Source organism: Parus major, chromosome 3 (genome assembly GCF_001522545.3).
Source record: "Parus major isolate Abel chromosome 3, Parus_major1.1, whole genome shotgun sequence".
Lineage (NCBI taxonomy): Eukaryota > Metazoa > Chordata > Aves > Passeriformes > Paridae > Parus > Parus major.
Genome location: NC_031770.1, coordinates 97360745 through 97375984, shown reverse-complemented (window position 1 = coordinate 97375984; position 15240 = coordinate 97360745). Strand labels below are relative to the sequence as shown.

General features: G+C 39.6%; 1 long non-coding RNA gene across 1 annotated transcript in view; it reads right to left on the bottom strand.

The window, feature by feature from the left end:
* Positions 1-1852: 1852 nt before the first annotated feature.
* LOC117244091 overlaps positions 1853-15240 on the bottom strand; it is a 29637-nt gene continuing 16249 nt past the window's right edge. The window contains exon 4 of the long non-coding RNA XR_004496519.1: positions 1853-3483. This is a non-coding gene — a long non-coding RNA (uncharacterized LOC117244091). The remainder of the gene's footprint in view (positions 3484-15240) is intronic.

Here is a 15240-nt window from a genome sequence, read left to right as displayed (position 1 = left end):
CTAAGGAGGAACCTTTAAGTCCTGGAAACTGTTTTCCAGTGACCCCATAGGTCTTCTTATGACCCCTTCCCAAAAGGAGGCAAAATGCATTAAATACAGATTAGAAAGCAGAAACATTTGTTCCTGCCTTTAACTTTTGCTGTATTCCCAGATTTTGGAAAATTCATGAAAAATTAAATGGGTGACTATTTTCTGGCTGGCTGGGGAATGCCAAGTCACATGTTATTGCTCCTGCTCTTTGACTGGCTGCCTTCTATAGCTAATCAACACAGTGTCATTTTGAAATTCACATCTGGGAACTCTTTGAGCTAAATATGCACTTTTCATAAGCTCTGGCAACTGTAAAGCACCAAATGCTTGAATATTCAAGGAAAATAAACACACATGCTAAGAACGTGACAAAATGGAAATCTGTGTCAAGTTTGAAAGAACAATCTAGGATATCCTCTGCCCTCTGCTCCTTGCTCTCCGCTCAGCTGTGCTCAGTAGCAGGAGTAGATGGCAGAAACGTGTGTCCCTTATGTAAGATGTGCTCACAATATCCCTGAACTTTTGGCATCAGTTCAGAATATAGTTAACTGGATCGTGCCAGTTTAAATATATCTGGTCATTTTCCAGTACACTGCTCAGCTGTCTACCTTTCAGCGCCCTTGCTGGCATCTCAGTAAGCTCAATCTGCATTTCTGTGTTTGTTAATGCTACTGGGTTCTCTAGTGGGAAACAGGATATTATTATGTTGAGAACGAGGGACTGCGAACCACGAGATCTGGAGTAATTTTTGGTGGCTATTATGATTTCCTGCAAACTTCTGCAGATATTCTTCTGGCTTTTAATATTTAAAGAAGAATCACAGACACCTAATGAAGCACTCTCCTAGTTTTGAGCATAGGAGTGGTCACATAGCTGTTAGAGGAATAAGGCTTTGATTTCATTGGAGTTCAGTTTACTGCGTGTATTTCACACTGTCTTGGGATACTGATGCACAACAGTATTTGAAAACTATACGGAGGATTCATACAGTCATGGGTCAAAATGACATGTTTAAAATTTCTAAAATATCTGCAGACCTTGATATTGTTTGTTATTACTTGTACCAGAGACAAGAAGGTCCTTCTGAATGAAGGAAATGTTCTCAGGACCTGTTGCTGACGACATCAGGCTAATTCCTTATCCTGTCCAATGGACCCCATGAAAGAGATGATTCTTTGCTTATATCTATTTCCTCCCTTTTTACTATGTCCCAGTGTGGTTGTATGGAGATGTGCACAAAGGCAGTCTTCAGTGATGCAATTGAGATATAAAGGTCACTGCCTGCAAAATTTCTCTGTCCTGTGGAGAATAATTCAAATACCAACCTGCTTGGTCCGTCTCCAGTTCAGCTCTTCTACTGTTCTTGGAAAGGTAATAAATAAAACTCATTAATAATAATCATAAAGTACAAGACAAACATGGCACCATGATGGAAATGGTTAAACCCAAATTCCTTGCTGTGGCTCAATTGAAGTGCCTGTCATGCCTTGACACATTCTGAAATTAGGCTGAATAACTTAATTTCTAGTTGTGGATTCTATGGATCCTCCTCGTATACTGCAAAAAGCCAAACCAGAAGATTAAAAGATCAGTGCCAATTGTTTGGGGAAGTCATTGTCCATCTGCATTTAGCAAGAAAGGGACACCATTTGGCAGCACGGGGTGCCACCGTGTTGGTTCCAGCTAACGATCACTGAATTGAGCTGTAAGGAGAGCTGCCCATTGACCAGCATTGATTGCTGTCCTCGACAGGTGCTAATGTTCAGAGGGCAGATCACAGCTGCTTGCACAGGGTTCCCATTATCCTTTGCTGGGTATTGATTCTCCCTGTGGGATGTTTCCTTCCTAACTGTGTTAATTTTCAGACCACATATTTGCATTGGTCTGTGCTGAGAGGGGCAAGCAGAGCTGCCTTGCCTATGTTTAATGACCTTCCTTGTTTCCCTGCTCCCCACCCTCCCTTGCCAATCTCTCAAGTCTTTAGAAACCATGTCTGTTGGGATCCAAGTTTCCTCTAATTATGGTGCACATTAAGGGACAGACTCTATGAAGAATACCAGGACTACCCTTGTAATTGCTTCAGGTGCACTCAAAAATTAATCAGAAAGTACACAATGGGGTTTTTGTTTTGGTGTGTTTTATTTTGAATCCTTTCTAAGTCTGAAGACTTGGTGCCTGTGTGTAGAGCCCACACAAGTGTAACAGGGAAAGGATGGAAAAGTAGTTGTGAAGCCGCCAGGGCAGGGACTGTTGTGTCCCTCAGCACTATTTTGATGCTGCACACAATTAATTTGCTGATGGACCTCAGTTACCATCAAACCAGAATGACAGTATAATACATTCATTTTGCACTGGTATAAATATCTTTCAGGGTTGAGTGGGTATATGGATTTGTCTTTCTGTAGGTGTCTGTATAGTGCTTAGAACTGTGTTGGGATCTTGCCGAGTCTTTGTACTACATAAAGCTGCTTATAAGAATTGTGCCCTAGGTCTCTACTTCAATAAGTCAAAGAAGTCTAATCCAGAATTTTTTCAGAGGAGGGAATGATAGCATATGACAGAAAAAATATTCGTCCACTGAAGATTTTTCTTGTTTTGGCAAATGTTACCACATCAGTGCAAATGCTGCCTTCACATATGAAGAAACATTAATAACTTTTATCTCTGCAGCAGGGAAGTGGAACAATTAATTTAGATTCTCTGAACAAATTATATTTTTGCACAGACAAATAGACACCAATTTCAAGGTATTCCTTAAAGCATCTTTGTTTTCTGTGGTCTGCATAGAAAGGACAGGGTACATCTGAACCTAGTTAGCCCTAGGGTGAAAATAGGTTGTGGTGTTTCTGTAATCAATAACAACCGGAAGATGTATGTAATTATATTCAGCTCCTCAATTTAAAAGGCCAGGTAGTAATTTATAGCTGAATATCAGAGTGGATGCAACACTTGAATTAAAACCTCTGTAACTGTTTTGCCAAAATTTCTGAGTTCCTTGTGGTGTCAACAAATGTAGCATTGTTATAAAAGTAACTCACATTTGAGCTTCATGGTGGTTACCTCACCCTGGAAGCATGAAGTCCCAAAGACTGTATTCCAACATTTGGAATTTTTTTATTTTTCTAGAACATGTTTCCAATACTCTCTGTGCATGATTTTGAAATGATGTAGTCTACAGACATGAATTTTGGGTACCCTTTTTAACTCTGGCAGGTTCACAGTCCACCTTACAAAAGTGAAACATGGGTGGGTGAATTAAAAAAAGACAGTATACAATTGAAAATAAAATGGTAGGGGACTTCAGCAGCATCTGAACAGCAGGGAGAGGATATGTTCCTTTTTTCATTTTTCTACTGCTGAAGTTGCTTTACCTTTAATGCACGAGGGCTTCTGCTCATCTTGGTTTCCCAGGACTGCAATCGCTTCTGTGGTTGCTGGAGTGAGTAGCTTGTGCTGCAGTGCATGCAGGATTGAAAAAGATGGTTTAATCCTCAGTTGCAGCACATCAGCTCATTTAAGCAGCCGTAGTGATGCAAGTGTGGACAAGGGTACAAGTCATCTCATTAACTGATAACTGCTGTATATTGGAGAGTGCAGACTTAAGCTACTCCTGAAATGAAAAAAGCCATCTGTTGAAGATCAGCTGGGACATCAAATTTAAAAAGTAAAAGAAAAAAAAAAGGAGAAAATCCCAGCCCAACAGAGAGCCTGAGTCTGCTCTTGCTAACGCCTGAATAACTCAAGAGAAGTGAACAGAAATTAACACAGTGGAGACAGTGTAAAAGCAGTAAAAACAAGATCAGAATCTGTGCCCATAAGAGACATCATATGTGAACTTTGTAGAAAGGAGTGGGAAAATAAATGTTTGTAGGGAATAGATATTTATTACAATAAATATTTATTATACAAAGAATATTTATTATCTGCTTACTGCAATGCTCTTCCCCCTTCATGGAATCAGAAATTTGAAATTTTTTTCTATTATCTGTCATACTTTGAACAGTTGCTTCCCAGTGAGTTCAAAAGGAAACATCTCACTTTTCTCAACTGGGTTTGCTCTGTGGGGCTGACTCTTCTCTACACCACAAGGGTACAGATCTGGTATTGCTCATTTAGGACCCACAGAATTACATTGATGTAAGGGAAGCACAAGGGGGAAAACCTAGGCTCTGTGTCTGGGACGGAAACTCATGAGTTAAAAAAGAATTATTGGGGGGAGGGGAATTAGAAAATGAAAAAATAAATTAGAGTTGAGAATTCAAAGAGGCAGGTGAAGCTGAGAGACAGAGCTTTATTGAAGGGGGTGGTGAGATAGTGCTCTGTGTAAGACAGGAGTTAACTGAAAGAGAAAAAAATAATTAAATTCAAATAGAAAGCTAATTAAAAAAATAAGAGAGAAAAGAATACATTAAAAATGGAAAAAGGAACTATAAGGAAATATGAAATAAGAAAATGTAAGTACTGAGAGGTAAGAGATGAAGAAAAATATCTTTATCTAAAGCAATTGTACAAAATAAAAAGCAGCAGCTATTTTATAAAAGCCTTTACCTTTGGATTGACAACCACCCTAAAAGATCTCCAAGAAAAGCAATTCAATTCAAATTTGATTCTAGTTAATTAAGACACCAAAGTAGATTACTGAGTTGGGCAGCAATTCAATGCAGTTGTAGTTGTAGTAGTTGAAGCTGTCAATCAGTACAACTGCAATCCAAATTAGATAAAAAATAAAACAAAACTCCAAACAAACAAAAAACCAAAAAAAAAAGAACCAAAAAGAAAAATAAACAACTGGATCTTATTTCTCATTGACTTCAGTGGGACAGGAAGAAACCATTGTAAAGAAAAACACCATTACTTAGAAAGAGAGAAAATGACAGAGGTTAGAGTCAAAGAGATGATTAGGGCTACAAGCCATGATGTGAAGGTGGAAAGTGAGAGCTTCCTTTGTACTAGGCCCTTGTTGGTTTCTGGCCTGTTCTGGCATGCTGCCTCTAGATCAAGTGGAAAGTTGAGGATGGGGCTGTCTGTAATTTCATAAATTTATAAAAGAACTTGAGTTGGAAGGGACTCACAAGGACCATTGGGTCCAACTCTATTCTGCACAGGGAAACCTGAAACTTAAATCAGGTATGTAAGTGCGTAGTTCAAATGTTGCTTGAATACTCAGTGGGCCTGGGATGATGACCTGTTCCTGGGGAGTTTCTTTCAGTGTTCAATCTCCCTCTCAGTGAAGCACCTTTTCCTCATATCCAGTCCAAGCTTCATCTGATGCAGTTTGCAGATGCAACCTGCATGTGATGTGTTCTATCATGAGACACTGGGAAAAGAAATCATCTCCCTCTCTGCTCTGCACCTTGAGGGGGTTGCAGACAGCAATGTGGTCACTGCTCAGCCTTATCTTTTCTGAGCTGAACAAACCTAGGATCCTCAGCCAGTCCTCATAAGTCTTGTCGAACTCTCCTTTCTCCAACTCTGTTGTCCTCCTTTGGGCACTTTTTAAAGTTTTTATATCCTACTGATATTGTGAAGCCCAAAGCCACACACAGTACTTGAGGTGAGGCCTCAGCAGTACCGAGTATCGTGGGACAATCACAGTTATCTACATCATACTCAGTGCCCTCCAAGTATATGTCTGGTCCTTTTGACTGCACACTGTTGGCTCAAATTGAGTTTATCATCAATCAAAAGTCTCAGATCTCCTCCTGCAAGGCTGCACTCCAGCCTCTCATTCCCTAATCTATCTGTGCATCAATTTCTCTCTTCTTTTCAAGGCAACCAGAATGGATAGGACAGTAAGGAAAACAGGCCTTCTCTCAGCTTGACACACACACAGGAAAGAGGTTTGACGATACCTTAGAGGAGTGATGCTGAGCACAATACTTCCTCAAGCTACTTCAAGGATGGTGTAGTTTACTCAAAGCCCCTGTTCCAAGTATTTCCTGAAGATGCAGTGTATGCCTCAACATTAAAGGAGCAAAGTCTTGCAAATTCATGAACATGCAAGTTATTATCCATGGATTAAAATGGAAATAATCACCTATAAAATAAATAATATACTAATGTTCCCACTGGTTACATTGGTAGTGGGTCTGTAAATCAGTTCCTAGTCAGGATGCTGCTCAGGCCGCAGCCTGCTGAAGGAATTTGCTATGTGCAGATCATATCGTCTGTAGGTGCATCAGTTTAACCCCAGGGAATTAAGTTGCTTTTTTTCTTCTTCATAAAGGTGTCGTGAGAATAAACCTTGGACATTTTAGGATAGAGTGTTAAATGAAGCCATTCCAGCTTGTGGCATAGGCACACAGTAATGCTCTGTGTCTTTTGGGAAAATCTTGCTCTTGTGCAGATGGATATAGCACGGACCATGCTCAAAACCTCCTGTTAGTCATTACCTGCAGCTGCTGAGCTTTGGTCTTTGTCCCCTGCTAGCCAGGGGAAGCAGGGGCACACTGTATGACTCAGGTACAGAGGTGTGGGAGAGGCCGTGCTGCTCAGGGGAAGGGGGTGTCCAGGTGTAATTCAGGATGGTAAATAGCCCAATGAGTTTAACAGCACTGTTTAATGACATCGTTACCATACTACACAAACTCCCATTGAAATTAATGGTATTTCACATAATAAAGTACTGTGCAAATACTCAGTTATGTAGAACATTAATGTGCCTTTAAAGAGGTCATAAAACCAGAAAATCAATTTAGTTTCTGTAGTTATATTTGAAGTGGAGGCTCATAATAGAAACACCAGCACACCTAGAAATGGAAGTCCTCAGCTTCTGAGGCTTGTAGTCATTTGTTCCCTGTCACTTTAATCCACTTAGAGATTTTGAAATAAGAATTCTTTCCTCTTTGTTTTCTTTTTTTTGCCTGTCAAACAGAATTTCCCCTTGTGTTTCTCCAGTGCAACAGACAACATAAATCTATGGTTTTTTTGTTTTCTTGTGTATATATCTGACTCGCAAGTGATGTTAGCAATGAAGTATATTTTGTTATTGACTGAATTGGAAAACACAAAATGAAACATTTGTTCTCATCCAAAACAACATTTTATTTTTGTTCCCTCCACTAAACAAAACACCACCTCTTTAGACTTCGCAAATTTAAACATGTTTTCCTAGAAATCACTAGTGGCAAGTATGTGAGCACACTATTTTATATTTCAAGTCTACAGAGTGGCATGGGAATATTTATTAATACTAATAGTACTTAATTAATACTGGGTATATTTATTAATACTATCTCAGAGGTCTCTGCCCAGGTTTTCTTTTACTCCTTACTTACTACCATAAGATAAATGTGATAAATCCTATATACATTTTTTTGCCTTTTCCTTATTCCTCTGGTACATCATTTGTGTTGGAAGCAGGCACTCTTGTATAGATATTTCTTTTGGTGTTTTGTGTAAAGACAGAATTTCCACATTTTGAGCTGATCCATTAGTTAAGTCAGATCCTCCCCATCAAATGAATGTTTCAACATTTCTTTGTCCTATGAGTTTTTGACCCTTCTCCTTCATTGCTTTTATGAATGTCTCTAAAATCCTTCTGGGATTTTTTATTTATTTTATTCCTCATTTCTCTTGACAGGCAGTAAAATCTGGTTCATCAGTCAGTCTCTTCAGCCAAAATCGGTTAAATCATGCCTGTTTAGCATTTCCTCAGAGTTCCTTATCTTGTGAGAACCCATGAGTTGAATTCATGGAAACATTTCAGAACCCAACAATTTTCCTTGTAGCTGCATCAGTGAATCGAATTTGTCAGTTTTACTGGGGCAGAGTCTCCAACTCTTCACAGGTGTCACCACCACAACATATTTCATAAACTCATCTATGGAGGTTTTTTAACAGAAAACTGAGGACTGGTCTGTATAATGAGAGAAGCTGATGTCGAAGGAAGTGGATTTGCAGAAGTATAAAGTGACATGTACTACTATCTAGATGCAGAAACAATTAGATATATGAAGGTTGAGCTGATATATGAAGGAAAGCTGGCATTGTGTCATTCCTGTGACAGGGCACCTGTCTGTGATGCAAGACAGTAGTCCCAGAGATCTGGACTGTTGCACAAATCTGCCCTGTAGCCTTGTGAGGCAACTAATTCCTGACACACATAACTGTAAGACAAATAGTAAGGTCTGAAAAATTGTATAAGGTGCACTGAGTGCTCAGAAATGCTTCCAGGAGAGCAGGTAGTGATCCTCTGTGCTTTGTTTGAATGTAAAGCTCTAGTACATGATTATTGTATTGCTCTTTTTTCAGTTCTATAATCATCACCACAGACAACCCAAATTTGCACGAAATCAAAGGCAGAGACAGGAAGAGTATTACAACAGAGAGGGAAAACAGACTGTAGGGAGTTGAGGAGAAGAGGGTTAGTGCAGGGAATGAAGCAGTCAGTGAAGATTGAAAAAGTGTTGAAGGAAGAAGTATCTAAGTTAAACTTTCTCTTGCATGGCATACAAATATATAGTATTTGAAAACAGTGTATATAATGTACACTGTTACTGTGGTACGGGTCTGTGGCTTTTTTGTTTGTTTGTTTGGTTTTGGATTATTTTATTTTTATTTTATGAATAATCTGAAGCATATATTTATGAAGATATATATTTTTTAAAACTGAGCTCAGCTGAGTAGGAGTCAGTACTCTGTAGCTGCTCCACAAACAACTAGGAGACTGGTAAGATTATTGGATATCCCCACGGAATTTGGGAAATGCCATGCATCTAGGACCTCACAAAAGGTCTGGGAAATGTGTTTGCATTCCAGTTCTGATAAAAAGGTTATGTAGTCTCCTTCAAAGTATATGCAGCAGTGTCTCCCAGGGCTGTATCCAGAACTCCAATCATCATTGTGCAACTAAAGACAGAAAATATTCTCCAGGGAAGAAATTTCAGGTGTCCTTTGCCAGTGGTAAGAACTGGACTCTGGTTGCTTTTAAATGAATCTGAGTGTTGGGTAACAGGGACATGAAATTTCCTGTGTCTTCTGTGAAGAACAAACTTTCTTCTTCTACTGGACTATACTGATTCTCATTTTTAGTATCTTTGACACATTAGACACTGGAATCTGAGTTTAACCTTGTAGTACAGAGGAGTGTTCCACTTTTTGTTACTGAACTTCAAGACAAAGACTACTTTGATCAGCACTTTTGAGTTTTTGATGTTTTAATTACATTTTGCATTCTTATTTCATTTTACATATAAAGCTCACCATAGGTTAACTTGGGGTTTCTCAGTTTTTTTCAGTATTTTTCTTCTGGGATTCCACAACAACTGCTCTTTTATCAGTTAAATACTACTAATTCAGATTCTCAGATCAGTCACAAAATCTTCCACTGCTTTGCTTCCTTTTTTTTTTTTCCCACTTCAGATCCCAACAAGTTTTACATATTTTCTTCCACTGAGCATGCTACTTACTCCTGCAGTAAGCCTGCCTTTCCTCACTTCACTGAAAACTTTAAAAATTGTCAAGTGCATCAGGGCTTGGACTTGATCAAGGAAAGATAGCCTGGGTGTTTTTCTTCTTGTTGGTACCTGGTGCTTTCCAAAACCAAATGAACTGCTGTTTAAAAGTCACTTGTTTTCATTGTTTCTGAGTGAGTTTCATCTCCATGGAAACTCTTACTTTGGTGTTTTTCTTTCAGAGGATTTTGACTTCTTATTACCTCTATTACCTTGCAGTAGTCAATAAGAGCTTTGGGCCTGGAGTGATTTAAACAACTCTTATTCAAGCACAGGATAGTAAATCGTTCTGATTAACAGAATAAAAGCCCCAGAGATATCCTTTTGCCTGGGTTTTCCAGTGTCTGGAGTAAAAAGTACAAAGTTACCAGCATATTTGGTCTTGTGGGAATGAGAAAATTTTCCCGTCCATAAGGCTGGTAAAAGTTGGGAAGAAAACTCTGCACTCAGTAAAATAAAGGAAATTACAGTAATCTGCCTGAACTGTAGCCCTGTAGTGTTAGCTGGGAGTTCACAATCAGCATACTCCCAGGTTCCAGCTAGCCCACGTATTTCATCTAGAGCTACAAGGAATGGCAGCAGTGATGGCTTTTAAGAGGAAAGAAGTGCTGGTAGAACTTACTCTGGTGGCTAAAAAATGTGCAAGTTCTTAAAATCCTTTAAACCAAGTTATAATCATGATAACACCATTCATCAGAGCAATGCCCACCCCCGCCATCCCCCCCATGTCAAACCAGCCCCTTCAAACACAACTCTTCCTGCTGTATAAAGTTATTCAATGAAAGATTTTATTACTGCTGTCTGTACTATTTTTCCAGGGTGCTACCATAATAGAAATCAACACAGTGAAATCAGTAATAATCACACATGTTTCATATTGGTTCCCATGTGGAAAACATTTCAAAGGTGTCAGTGCCTGGAAAACCTGATGGTTTCATTGAATACCAGAATGAAACTCCAAGGCAAACCCTGAGGAGAGATTAACACTTGGAAGTATAAAATTCAGGTAGTAATGAGAAGCCAGGTGTTCACTGTCAAGGATTCCAATTTTCCCTAATTATGGGCAAGTATCTGACTTTAACTGCCTCTCTCAGGTGAGCTAGTAATCCTTTGTTGACAAAGATTTATAAAGAGAAAAAAATAACAATAGGGAAAGAAAAAGAAATATGCCTCTGTTTCCTGCTATGGAGAAAATATTACACAAGCAGCCCTATTTCTAACTAAATTAAGATGAGAGAGGGAGTTGGAAGTCATGCTGCACCCACAGTGATCATTCTGCAAATTGCAATATGGATCTAGAATTTCATGTTAATTACATTTTATTTGAAAAGTGCTGCACTACCCAGTATTTTCCACAGCAGTGGAGGCTTGATTCTGCTCTCAATTATGTAGGTGTAAAGTGGAGTATCTCCAGTGAAGCTAATGAAGTTAGAGTAGTTTAACACTGAAATGAGGAGGATTACAATAAGGCCCTAGAGTCTGCAATATTGCTACTGCAGTTAATGATCATTACTGCAGAATGCTGTAGTCTGGTAATTATTTCGTTCGTGCAGGTAGACAGATACACAAAACTGGCACCAGTTGTGTCTGTAAGAGAAAGAGTCCAAAATTTTCCAACCTAATATTGTCTCTCCAAATTGCATTGCTTATTCCTTTCTTGTGTATATTGCGGATCTGTGCAGGGTGGGTTTGGATTTTGAGGAGGCTGATTTGAAAGGCTGCAAGAAAGCTGAGTATCAAAGTGACAAAACTGTACCTTCTGTCTCATTAATCCTTTAGGCTGCTCTGACATCTATTGCCATTACGTGGAGACCCCATTACTTTTGCCTCTTTTGGAATCTCTTGATATGCACTTTAAAATATAACACCTGAGACAGTCCTAGTTCTAACCCCTTTCCAAGTCTCAGTTTACCAACCACAATGTTAAATGCCACCCAGGTTTTCATGAGCACCATGTGTGAATGAGTTTAGGGAAAAAAGTGGACCCATTTTTTTTTGGAATATTGAGTGGAGCAGACCCCAGTGAGACTTTGTGCTGACAGCCCAGGACAACAGTGGGTATCTTGGCAGTATCTCTCCCTGGGCAGCTGAGGACACAGGAGCAACATCTAACCTGGTTTAACAGTGTATGCTCAATTACTGATATGTGATTATCCACACATAAACTGCTGAGCAAGGCCCCTGTAATGGATTTAACCATCACATATCTGGAGATGGATGGAAACAGAACATGTAACAAGAATTATCCCTAAAAAACAGTTAGGATATGTCCATCCTGTTTAGGTCTTGACTCTGTTTGAATGAGGGCTGAGCCATGATGGAGGAAAGATCTCTAGTGAGAAAAAGGTGTCTAGTTTGCTTGTATTTGCATAGCTGTAGCATTACACAAATACATCTGGAGCAGAGGTCATCACCAATACATTTTGCTTTTTCCTTGCAGCCCTGTAGAGCCAAACTCTGGTACCAGCCTGATAGCCCTGAGGTAACCTAGTAGTTACCCCTGAAGACCTAAGATCTCAAGGGATGAATTGTATGCTTTAGGGCAAAAGGATACTCCAGATGGACAGGTCTGCATGCTCTGTACCTGGTGATAGCATCCAGCTGTCCCAGTGTCTGAGCAGCTCTGAGCCACCAGCTCAAATGTGCTGCCTAGAAAGGCCCCAACATTAGGGAGCAAAGTTGCAAGGGAGAAGTAGGCAACCTGATAAAATAATTGATGTGAGTTGAGGGTCTCAGGACACTGACTTTTGCCTGTTCCTGGGACTGAGAAGGTAAGATACAAAATCATGTAGCCTTGGAGTAACTAGTGTCAATGCAAAAAGCTGGATTGAGGCACCTAGCATTTTAAATAATACTTCAACACAGTCTAAGTGTACATCCAGTGCCAACCTCTTTTTTAGTCTGGCTATCTGGATTGTATATTACCTATATATTAATATATTTCTTTTTAAGAGGGTTATTTTTTGTTACTGATTTCTTAAAACTCCCATGCTAACCTGTTTTCTCCAGCCAGGTGACACAAACTTAACATCAATACTTATAACAAATTTTGAGCATATGACAACATATCAATGACAAGAGAAGAACAGATAATTTGAAAAGTTGTTATTAAAAGATTACTATCTACAGATAATCTGTTTTCAGCAATAGTGCAGTCCAGGTGTAGCAGATTTCATAATAACTCTAACACCCACTCCATTTGGAGGGTAAGTTTTCAGAGGCATAAGAAGTGAAAAGGTTCCCCAGATCGATCTGGCTGGGAAAAGGGAAGCTGTCATGATGTGTCTTTCAGGTTCCTTCCTGATTTTTCCTGTGATATCCCACCTTCATACTTTACACTGAGGATGGGAAGTCCAGAAATTGTTCTGTAGCTGTGCTTTGACAGGCGCACTTCTGCCATTCTGTGTTTGGAGGTGTTGAAATGCTGCTGACTTGTTTGTCACAATATTACTCCTAATGCCTTTTAAAAATTACTGTGTGTTGTCTGCTCTTTCTTCTCTCTCAAATGATGGTGAATTAGAGGGAAGCAGGGAACTGAGGTGGATTTGCCTTTGCAAACAGCTTTGGAGGAGGCAGGCAGGGACTGTGATGGTTTTACATCATAAGGCTTGCTCCTTTTCCTTTGTTTTTCTCTGAAGGGAAATGTACTACTTCACCTCTCCCCAAAGAGAAAGACAACACAAAATCTCATCATGAAAGGGGTTATGAATCTCTTCTCATTAGGCACTCAGGTACCTGAGAACTGAATTCTGAGTGGCTTCCCCTGAAAAGATAACCAGCTTTATCTGTGAGATAAAATGCAGCTTTTCTTCAGGAAGGACATCACAGTTCAGTTCAGAAGCACAAGCTGGAAAAGGCATACTGCACACGTTCATCATGTAATCTATCTCTGAGGATGCACAACTTGAGAAGAGTTCGTATGTCACCACAATATGTCCCCTTGTTTATCTTCCAGACAGACTTCATGCATCATGTTGATAAATTGGGCAATGCACAGGGCCAGTTCCCTCCTACTGAGGTGAGTGGGAGCTGCATGGTGCCTGATACCAAGGCTAGGGAATTATTCAGATTGACTATCATAGCTGAGTGCATACCAGGCTTGTTTTATTTTCCTTGACAGATCTATTGTGGACTTACGGATCTGAGGGATGATTGAGTTTCCACAGCAGAAGAAAGGAAAGTAGTACCACTTGTCCAGTAGCACCCCACATATCACACACATGGGTGGCATTTGCAGTTTGGGGAGCAGCTCAGCTGCAGGTGCAAGAGGCTCCAGGTTCAGGGAAAACAAAATCTTCCTTGCTTTGATGGAGCGATTTCTTAGGGCTTATCCTTTTTAGTGTTTGTCCTGGAGGGTTGCTTAAGGCATTACTGTTTACAAACCTAAATTAATATAATTTATATTGATTATAAACAATTATTAATAATGATTCAGTAACTATATTACCCTGTGTAAAAGGGTGTGCAAAACCAAATAAGGCAAATCTTTTGCAGTACCACTTGCAGTTTCCTACAGGGACTGTTATTTATCTTCCAGCCATAAAATAATTAAATTATACTGCTTTCCACTTGTGAAGGAGCTGAACACAGAGTATTGTAACAATCCTCACATGGCTTGTATCTTTGGGAGACTCTGGGTCAAACATTAAGATAATATATTACTAAAATGACTTTTAGTTTTATTGTTTGTTTGAATACTCAAACAAAACAGTTTCAAATGTTTTGGTTCAATGTCAGTGCAGTGAACAGCATTCATACACCTGGGCTGTGCTGCACTTGTTCTCACATTTGTGGAGTGAAACAGTGACCATTTTATTCACTGGAATCCAACAGGTAGCAGTGATCAGTGTGTCCAAGCAGCTGCTGTCCAGTGCACATCTTTTTGTGTAGCCCATCTGCAGCACCCGTCTGTATCCACGTCTGTCACCTCTCAGGGAGAAGACCTCACCTGCAGCCTCCTGCTGAGGGTTTCTCCCCAGCACCTGATGTTTCCTCAAGGAGTGATCCCTTTCCATAATGCAGGCACAATATGGCCTCATGTGTTATATGAATGATTTGCTCTTTCACTGATGGATTTTGTGCTGTATTGGATAGAAATGTTCTAATGTAATGAATGCTGCTGATCAGTGAGCTCTGCAAGATTCTGTCTGGGACGGAATCCCACTTACACGTTTGGGAAAGTGAGGGAGAATAAATCTGGGTGGGTATGGGTGGAGAGTTATAGGGGTTGTGTGACTGTCTCTTTTGTCCCTGACAGTGTTCTGGTACCACAGACATACCTCTAACTTCAAAAACTTCCCTAGTGTCTGGCTAACAAACACATTTAATTTTGCTTCAGTTCTATCAGGAAACAAGAAGGAGTTATCACAAATGCTGTCATCACAATTGTAAATACAACTTGGAGAAGGAAGCAGCTAAGTCACTAATTCCTTCTGAATTCAGCTTGGTGATGCAGAGAGAAAAGTGTGTGGCCAAGAAGAAAAACACTGTATATATCAAAACACACATGAAAAAATTATCTTGAGAATGGGAAATGCTGAAGATAAAGAGAAAAAACCCAGGAGAATAGAAGAAATGAAAATAAACAGCCACAGCCAGACTCAGATACTTTCCCATTAGAGATGACTTTACCAACATGTATTACCTCACTGTAAAGGCATGTAAACAGGTGGGATTCAGGATCAGTCCAAATGAAGCCAATTGTTTTATCTATATTAAAATACAGAAGTGAATAGTTGTTTATGGTACCTGAATT